Source organism: Cucumis sativus, chromosome 6 (genome assembly GCF_000004075.3).
Source record: "Cucumis sativus cultivar 9930 chromosome 6, Cucumber_9930_V3, whole genome shotgun sequence".
Lineage (NCBI taxonomy): Eukaryota > Viridiplantae > Streptophyta > Magnoliopsida > Cucurbitales > Cucurbitaceae > Cucumis > Cucumis sativus.
In genome coordinates, this window is record NC_026660.2 from 30,009,600 (window position 1) to 30,020,245 (window position 10,646).

The following is a 10,646-nucleotide window of genomic DNA, read 5'->3' on the forward strand; positions in this document are numbered from 1 at the left end:
ATTATATACTTAAAAACACCTTTAAATGTTCTAAATAGATATAATTATTTCGAACGAGTGATATTACTAACTCGTTTGATAAAAGAGGAATTCTTACTCTTTTTAGGTAAACGATAATCGGCTAAAGTTATGTTTTGAATGTTCAAAAATAGAAAGAACATGACGACGACAAATTCACAACCATTCTAAAAAGTTGACGTTTACAAAATCTATTTGTATTACCATAATATACGTAAACCAAAAATCCTATTACGATACTTCCAAATTTCAACGTATGCTATACGTTAAAAGCTTGAATGATAACTAAAAAAAATCCAAAACATAATTCTTAATGCGATTTTCTTGAAAAATAGCTTTGGTGTCACTGATAATTATTAATTCATATATTATCTCGTGGATTTATTTGTTTAATTTAATTTAGATAATGATAGATATATTTGGTAACCGTTATGTTTGTGTTGTGGGTGTTAACACCTCCCGATTCCCGACACATTAAGTAATCCAAAGCCCCTGTCTGTATATATAAAATTTGAATGTATGACCTTTTTCTCTCTACTATTGGACCAGAAAAACCCTAACCAAAATTTCTGCAATGTCATCCATTTTTTTAAGTTTCAAATAAATGTGTTTTGTTCTTAATCATAACTTTTTTACATCAAAATTAAGGAAAGTCAAAATTTACAGCAAAGCAGTCTTAAATTTCTGTTGTGTTTATTCCTTCATGCACATATTTATCCCCTAATTCTCATTTTAGATTGTTGTCTTTTTAAATGATAATTATATTTATATTTTGATTATTTCATTAATTTTACTTTTTGATTTTAAACTATATCATAAAATTAAGAATGAGTTCTAAGTTCATTGTGATTGACATGGTTGAGTTTTATGCCGTAAAAATAATTTAATTGTCATTCAAATGTGCAATAAATTACTAATAAATTTACCTCATTTCAAACAATTGTCTCTATGTTGTTGAAAATTTGGTATTAAATTCATACCTTTGGAATAAGCTCTAACATCTTTCTGTGTCAATCAAACTCATAACATCCCTTTCAACATTATATATTGTATTGATGAACATAATTTAGATGAACTTATTCAGCAGTCGAGCACCTGGGAAAAGGAGGCAATATCAAAAAGTTTCGTCAGCTATTACGTACGAATGTTCAAGTCTATGTATTTTGGATTGAGTTAGATCGAAAATTATAATTATTATATATTTGTTGGCTCACTCATCTATGTGTTTCACTATTTTACATGGACTAAGGGATTAAGAAGGTAAATTAGGGTTTGCATTTACCTTTTGTTAGAACACTACCTTCAAATTAGATTTATTTTTTTAAAAGAATAGCTAAAAAATCCCTCATCATAAATTTTTCAAAACTTACTAAGTTGTAATTAACTATTTTGTTGCTACTTTCTTAACTAGTAAAAATAAACATTTTCTTTTCGGTTGGACAAAGGCTTCACCGAACCAACCTAAAAATAGAATTGAGTTGGGTTACCTTCACTCATAAGATTGATTGAATTGAATATTTTATCAACTTGAAACTTTGGTTATGCACACTTTAAAGTTTAAAGACAATATATAAACACCAATTTAGAGTTTTATAGATTAAACTTTAATCTTATGATAGAGAAGAGTGTGCTCCCTAACTCAAAGTTCTGGCTATGCCATTGACTCACTTGTGGTATAGTTTTTTTTTCTTAGAAAAAACATCACCCAAATACATCATCACTAAAATGAAAATGGAGTGAATTGAAATTAAATTTGAATTTGTTTTCGGTTTTTTTTTTTTTTTAATTACCCATTTGCATTCTTGGGAGGGAAAAAATGAACGTTAGAACTTCAATTTAACTCTCTTTGTTTTGCTTAAGCAATTGACTATATCCACAACAAATATATTCAACCAGTTTAACTTTGTTATGGAAATGAATTAACTTTTAATAATGACCATAGTAAAAATAATGCCATTTACAGATAATATACGTTTTTTAAAAAATTAAAAAGAAACTGTGATAATATATATAATATAGGAAAAATTGCAACGAAAAAGAATCATAATTGAAATCTATAGAAATTGCTGCAATATCACTTCAACCCAATTTTGAGTTTGATTAATTAACCTAATCTCTTTAATTACATAAATTTTTTGTGCTCTTAAATTAAAACAACCATAACCCAATATTTTTTATTTATAGGCTTTTGATAATATTGTAGCAAAAATTATCGTAATTAATGGGATACTTGTGTATTTTACCAGAGCTAATAAGTTGTGTAAAAATTCATAAACTTAGAGGTGTGATTGATCAAATTTTAATTTGAAGATCTACTTATTAATTTATTACCAACTTTTGAGAATAACTTTGACGTTTCACCTCTATTAAATCTATGTTTTTACTTAGTTTAAACTTTTAGAAGTGTTAAAAAAACATACCTTATGCTTTTTCAATTTTGTGTTTAGTAATAAGTGTATTTTAAATTTTGTGTTTTAATACATCTCTTAATTTTTTATTTTGTATCTACAAATAACGTAAATGACAATTGGATTGCATTATATACATTTTAAATTTCAATTTCATCTTTAGTAGATATGTGAATTTAAAACAAAATGTGTCAAACATCAGCAAATTGACTTATTGGATAAAATGTAGGAACTTGTTTGCTCCATGTTAAAACTTCTAAGTATAATGAATTTTGTATTTTAATGTTTTGTTTGAATAGTTTTTCAATTTTTTTATTTGAAATAAACCTCTCTTTTTTTAATTCATGATTTTAATTAACTTCAAATTATTAAAATATCATATACAAAAATCTTTGGTTTTCCATGAGGACAAATTGTCAAGATATGTTTATAATTCCTTGACTGAAACTAACGAAACCCTTTTAGAATATCTCATAATAACATTTCAAAAATATCTGAAAGTGATATAAATTATATTTAAAAAATCTAATTTCGGTAAGCAAGAATGAAAATATCTATTGATATCGATATATCCATAAATCAAAGTGTTCGACGTCGATGTTAAATATTTATGGATATCTCCACTACCTTTTAAAAATGTTTTCAAAACATTAAAAAAATGTCACTTGTTCTTAGTACAGTATAAATATGAACACATACAACCATATCAATAGTTTAGGGTTAGGGTTTGTTTAGAATCATTATAAAATAAAAACTGTTTTTAAAAAATCATTTTTATTTAAATTCTTCTAAGTTTCAAAAGTGATTTAATTGTTTTTCAAGTACTTAATTTAATTATTTTTCAAATTAAATATTTAGAAAAATTAAACAAAACACACCACTTTGAAATGGGAGTAAGGAATAACTTTAAATCTAAATAAATTATATAAAATTTCATGACTTATAAAATATTACTCGATATCTATATATCAATAACATTGAAATCGAGATAACAATATGGATATTTTAATTTTTCTTTTTTATGAGTGGCATACTCTCCAACTTTTTTTCCTATACTTTTTTAAATTTAAAAGAAACTTTAGCAAGGATTGTTTTTTTGTATATCTATTAATCTTTCAGGTTAAATATTTTATTATAATCAAAATCACGTAAGAACGTTGAAAATATAGTGAATTTTTTAATATATAATAAAAAATTTAATTAAGCCTCCAATAAATTCATCAACAAATTTAACATATTATTAGTTCTAGGTTTTCGAATTAGTTGTAATTACATAGCTAAAAAAAAATAATACTATATTATTATATATTCTCTAATCAATAGTTTAATAGTACAAAAAAATTTGAAAAATCCAACTTGTTTTACTATTTTCTTTGAAGAAAATTGATGATATATAATTTTTAAGTTTAAAGTATAATTAATTAATTGAGTTTTCTTTTCAATTCAAAGAACAGACAAAATAACCCACTTGATGCTGGAGTTCAATTCACTCCGTTCATACATCTTCCAAATAATAACAACAATATCCTTCAAATAATATTCTCCCAAAAATGAAAAGTTTAATTACTTTTTTTTATAAACAGTTTTAATGTAAATAAATTTTCAAAAGTGTCCAAATCAACTTACAACTTTTAAGTATTAAAAAACTTGTAAAAAATTAATTATTAGGTAAATGACTATCATAAATTGAACCATGATATATTCACTTATATAGATTTAGCAAAGAGTTTGGAAGATGTTTGAGTTCCCTTTAATTCTAAAAATTAGTCCAGGGATAGAACTGTGCTTGGTTCGTACCAAGGTGAACTCCTCTACTTACCAACAGACTTTCAAATTTGAATAGTTGTGTGTTTAAAATAATTATGTTGTTGAAATTGAGAAAAAGAAGGAATATAAATATGTGTGTGTGTATGTATGCAGTGTAAATGGAATATTGTATAATAAAACAAGGTGTCACAAATTCCAAAATTCATTCCCTACCTTTTCGGATTTTTGCAAGAAGCCATTGCATGCATGATACGTGTATTATTAAATTCCGTGTATGTATATATATTCTCTCTTTCTAGTTTTTGTTTTTATTATTTTTAGAGTGCTTGTTTAAATAATACCTTGATTATATAATAAGCAATTTGTTTGTAAACACGAATAAGCTTTGCAACAAATTACCAAAAGTAGAATTTAAATCAATGTGTTTAAAATATCGTTTTAATTCAAAATTTAAACAATATCGCCAATCATATTTAGTGGAGTGATGTAACTTCTCTTCTATTTTTCAAAAAATGGTTGATCTTATTGGATGCTTCCCCTAAATTTCCTCGTGTGCCGTTTTAAATACAACCTTTTTTTATAATAAATTATAAATTTACTTATTTACTCTATATGTCTATTTTATCCTTTAAATTAATTAATGGTCGAATTATGAGGTCACAAGAGAATATATCTGAAAACAAAAATTAAAATTCAAAATAAGTTTTTACCAAAAGCCCAACATAAAATTGCAAATTGCAATATTCAGTGGACAACACAACGAAAGAAAAGCAATACAGTGTGAAGCCTTTGCCCTTTAGAATCGAACTTTTTTAAAAAAGTAATTTTAGAGATTTATCTTTTTAGAATATTTATAAATTTGTTTCGGTTTTCCTTATAAGCAAATATTACGCCAGCTCAATTTAAGATCGGCAAAATTGATACATAGTAATTTTAAAAGGATTATATATCGATATTCTTAATATATAGCAATTATAGAGTTGATGGTTGGTTTAATTTATACATTACGATCTGCTTTATTAACTAATCGAGTTTTATTTGGGTATGATCAATATTATATTTAACCTCTAAAATTTTAAAACTAAGTCCGAGAAGTTATATAAATACTACTACTGGGATTTAATTAACATGAAACCAACGTCATGGTATCCGTTAGTCATCCTTTTTAAGAGAAATAAAATATTGTGCGATTTACCTACTCCTTTATAATAATTAAACACATATTTAACTCATATATATATATATTTTATTTTTCATTTCATATATTCTATATTTTGTGTGTGTATATATATATTTGGTTCATAGATGGACCAATAAATTTGTTTAATATAAATACGAAATAATTAATTAAAAGTTTTTTCAACGACTATAATTAACCTGCAAGTATTGCAATCTTTATTATTTAAAAAAATAATACTGAGATACTAAAATAAGGAAAACGTCTACAAAATAACTTCAATGTATATTCGATTAATGCTACCATTTTTTATAGAGTGAAGAAAGGGGAAAATGGTCCATGCAGGTGTATGCAAGTATGGTTTGAAAATACTTGAAAAGGAAATAGTACAAGAACAACATTAGATTTGAAAACAAAAAAAATTATTCCATATTTTTATATAGCTTTAGTGAGAGTAAAATGATAAGCAACTGTAAATAAACTAACTACCACAGATTGATAACTATATCTAATTATATCCCCTCAACTTGGATGATATAAATCAACAATTCCCAATAATTTGGACAAAATAGAAAAATGAGGGGAAGTTGCCAGGAACTCTGTGAAGATATCAGTTAACTGAGAGCTTAAATATACTGATAGTAGTTTTAGAGATCCATCAGCAAGTTTGTCTCGGATGAAGTGGCAATAGAATCTAATGTGTTTAATTGGTTCTTTTGTGGAAGGTGAGATGGCTGGCAAGGTGAATGCATGGCTGCTTGATTATCACAATATTGGATGGAAGCTAAGGTTGTTTTGTGGGTATGGAAAGGTCTTTGGAGTAAGGAGTTCAGGCGCAGGATCTTGAAACAACATTTTGCTTTTTGGATTTCCAAGATATTAGAGTTTCTTCCACTAAATTCAAGTTATCCTTTGGAACTTTTAACTTTAATGGTTTGAAATTATTAACCAAGTATTAATGATTCATTTAACAATGAAAAAAATAAATAAGTATTGATGATAAATTAAATATTGAAATAAAAGTATGAAGGAGAGAGAGAGAAAGAAGTAGGGAGCAGAATCATAGCCAGCGAAAATATAATTTTCTTCCCAAAGACTCAAAATCCACCCATCTCCAGCCGTCATCTCTCACGAATTTCGCACGGGCCCTACAAAATACAATTCTTCTCCAACATTATACCGCCACTCTCTTTTTTTATTTCTTTATTATTTCAATATATACACACACATATTTGCAATTACTCACAAGTTTACACCAATGATAAAATCTTAATCCATCATGGATAAAATTTGAATTCTCAAACTTATATAATTGGGATAATTTTTAAATTTAAATATTTTAAAAAATAAGTAATAGATTAAAATGTATTTTTTTCTTATTATTGTTATTGTCATGGTTAAATCTAACTATATCTTTTAAGTATTGATCTGTGTAGGCTTTTATTGAAAGCATGTAAAGTCAAAAGGCAAATTTAGGAAGGTATATGCACAATATAGATGATGTCTCAATTCAAAGGTTTGTAAAGATTTAAGTATTGTTGATTAAATAAACACTTATAATTTTTTGATACAATAATGGATTAAGCTTCTTAACCCCTAGAAATGGAACCCATTGTCATACCCAAACCAAACTCACTTTTGAGCTTTCATAAAATATGGTGTGTGTATATATAAATTAATTAAAATAAATTTTCATCATTGATTTGACCTAAAAAAGGATACGGTTGACATAATATTTGAAAACATATGATTGTATTTAAAATTAACTACCGCGTCGTTTATGTAATTCATCCAAACTTTATAAGGCCAACGAGTGGAAAGAGTAAAGAGTCTAAAAACTGGAAATAACAAATTCTACACATTTGACCAATCAAAATCGCGGAGACCGATCCAATAACACCCCGTCCAAACTCGAAATTACGAGAATACCCTCGACGAATATCAAGAAACTCTTCCAAATCCCCCCCGCGCACCCAATTCATTATTTAGGCATTTTCCTCACCATTTTCCTTTTTCTTTAGTATTGAACAGTGTTTAAAATATTGATATTGACTCGTAAGCCTCAAGCAAATGCCTCAACCTCCCACTTCCTCCTCTGTATAAATAAACAACCGTATTCAAACCGAGTTGATACCGAGTTCAAGAGAGAGAGAATCAGAAAGAGAGATTTTAGAGAGAGAACGGATGGATGATGCAATTGATAGGAAGAAAACAAAGACGATGAAGAAGAGAGTGTTCAGCTTCCAGAGGCTCAGAGATTCCTGGAAGTGGAAATTTCTTAAGAATTTCAAGTGGAAGCGATTGAATCTCCAGATGGGTTTCTTTGATGCTATAATTTTCCGAATCGTTTCTTTGTTTGAGACTGTTGCGTTGGTAGGCATCGCCAGTTTCTTCTTCCTCTGTTGTGGCGGTTGCCGCTTTTGATTATTCGATATGAAACTAACCGAATTCTGTATGTATTTGTTAATTTGTTATAAAAATTTCCTTCCTCTTCAGTTTTTTTTTTCTCTTCGAGTCGTTATCAATTAATTCTCCTTTTGAATTGTGTTGATCTCTGTGGCTTTGAATATCTGTGACGACTGACGAAGTACCCATTAATCAATCAAGCAAAACTCTTGAGTGTTTTCGAATAGAATTCATTGGTTATAACATTGCGTTGAATATAATTTGGAAAGGGTTTAGAAGATTTTGAGTATAATTTTTCATGAGATGATCAGCGTGAGAGATAATGAATAAATTAGGTTAGAATAATTTTGATAAGTGAGAAGGCGGAGTTGGTCATCGACGGCGAAGAAGGAAGGGAAGAGTGATTGTGATGGAAGGATTGAATAATCTTTTTTCCAACTGTCTCGAACTATTATTCGAATATTAGAGCCTTTCACGTTTGTGTTTCTCTGGCAATATTCACATCTTTTTATCTTCTATTAAAATACTATTTTACATCAATTTTAGTTTTAATAATTTCAAATTAGAAGAATTTTATTTTCAAAATTTTCGAGTTTATAAAAAAAAAGTTATAAACCCAAAACCTTTTTTTAAAAAATAAAGTGGGATATCTAAATTTAAAATTTATAGAAACGGTATACATTAAAATTGAACAAACTTAAAAAATATTGATCGATATGTTTACTTAAAAGAACGTATCTCAAACAACAAATATTATTTTTGTTGTATTTATTTTTGCAAGACACATAAAATTATTCGATCAAAATCTGTCCGTGGAGAAATTCTTCTTACTTTTTCTTTAAAAAAGTATATTTTAATCGGTGATTTAGGTGTCAGTAAGAGTATGATAGCGATTTGATGTGTCTCAAGATGTACGTATGATCTATACTCAATTATTATTTTATTTTAAAATATGTCCATTTTGCAAAAGTGATTAGTAGTCACTATATTAAAGCTCGAGAATAATTCCTAAAAATTTAGATATTACTATAGTTTTTCGTTTTATTTTAATATGCAAACTTGAACCTCAATAATTAGAACATTAGTAGCAACATATTTGATAGGACAAAGGAAGGAAGATCTAATAGTACTCTTCAAATGGAGAGGGAATGCTAAAATTTATCAAACTAGCTCGAAGTTTAAATTTTATTGAAGCAATAAATTAAACGTTTCATAACAAAACGTTGATATATAAAATCGATATGAATTAAATATTTTCTGTTGTTGTTTAATTCTTACATGCATATATTGGAGGATTAAAACTATAGATAATTTTTATTCACATGTATTTATATCCTAGTTAAACTTATGCTCGCCCTAACAATCTACATATTCATTAGTTGTGGTGCAATGTAGCAAACTGAGCATGTGTTCCAATAATAATAAATAACAACTAGCATCAAATAGATTGTTTTTATAAAAAAAGGTGATAGAATTTGATTGTCAGTTTTAAGAAATCACACCATTGAAAAATTAACTTTTCAAGTTAAGTTGACGAGAAATTAGAAAAAACAAATATGATGGAAGAATCTTACAGTGATGGAGACAATAAAATAGTTTTTGCAAACTAAACCATACGGTGTAAAATTAAATGCATAAGACCAACGTCAATCTATAGAATTTCGGTCACTGTCAATTTGATTTTTTTTTTCTGTATTAGATATACATTTAATTTAATGACATATCATTGCATTAAATATCAAACTCAAAATGAGATTATATATATATATATATATTAACATAATATATTTTGTTAATCAAAATTGTACTAAAATTACTGTTAGAAGTTGATTTAAAGACTCAAGTGTCCAAATGGAGAAAAAATCCACTTGGTATAAGATATTTTCATAAGATATTCTTCAACAATATCAACATCTAGTAATTCAGTCTTAGATATATGATATGAGTTTGGGTTACATTTGAAACTTTTTCAGATTTTTCTTGATTGATAATGATTTTTCTTTTCAAATATGGAGGTAAAATTACGTATGTATGTATGCATACATTATTAATGTTAAGACGAGGTTGACAAATAAATTAGTAGTGTATATGAGAAACACAATGATGTGTGGTTATCAAGACTAAAAAAGAATTCAAAGAAAGTCGGCTTTATTGAAAGTCAAAAACATTTTTTCTAGATTAATTCTTGAAATAATACTCTTGAAAGCTTGACCAAAGAGGAAGGATAGCTTTCATTACAAGTTAATCAGGTCAACTTTTAATGAGTAACAATTTTTTATTGGATAATTTGTATATATAGTTTGTCAAACTTTTCCATAACACATCATTAATTAAAGGAATAGTTGTAAATTTAGCAACTAGTTTCAAAATAATTGAGTATATAACAATATTTTTAAAAAAATACAAATATAGTAAAATTTGTTAAATTCTATCAATGATAGATCATACGAATATGTGAGCGATACAAATCCATCAGTGATAATTTTGCTATATTTGTAATTCTTTTTTAAATATTGTTATATTCTTAATTATTATTTATAAAATAGTAATAAATTACGATTACCATTGTTATATAATTTAGCCATCTTCATTTCATATGCACATGGCACAAATGCCACAAATTTTGTTTGAAAGTCACATTCTAATTGATATTTATAATGTTTTAGTTTAGTTTATGCAATCCTAATTATGTTAAAACCTCACGACAAAATAATGTCATAAATTAAAAAAAGTCTCTCTTTCTCACAATTATAAAATTAAGATTAATTTCAAAATTTCAAATATTATAAATAATCATGAATTAGAGTAATTTTGAAAATGAAAAACTAGGGTGACTTTAACTTTTTTGTTTATTAGAAAAAAAACTATTG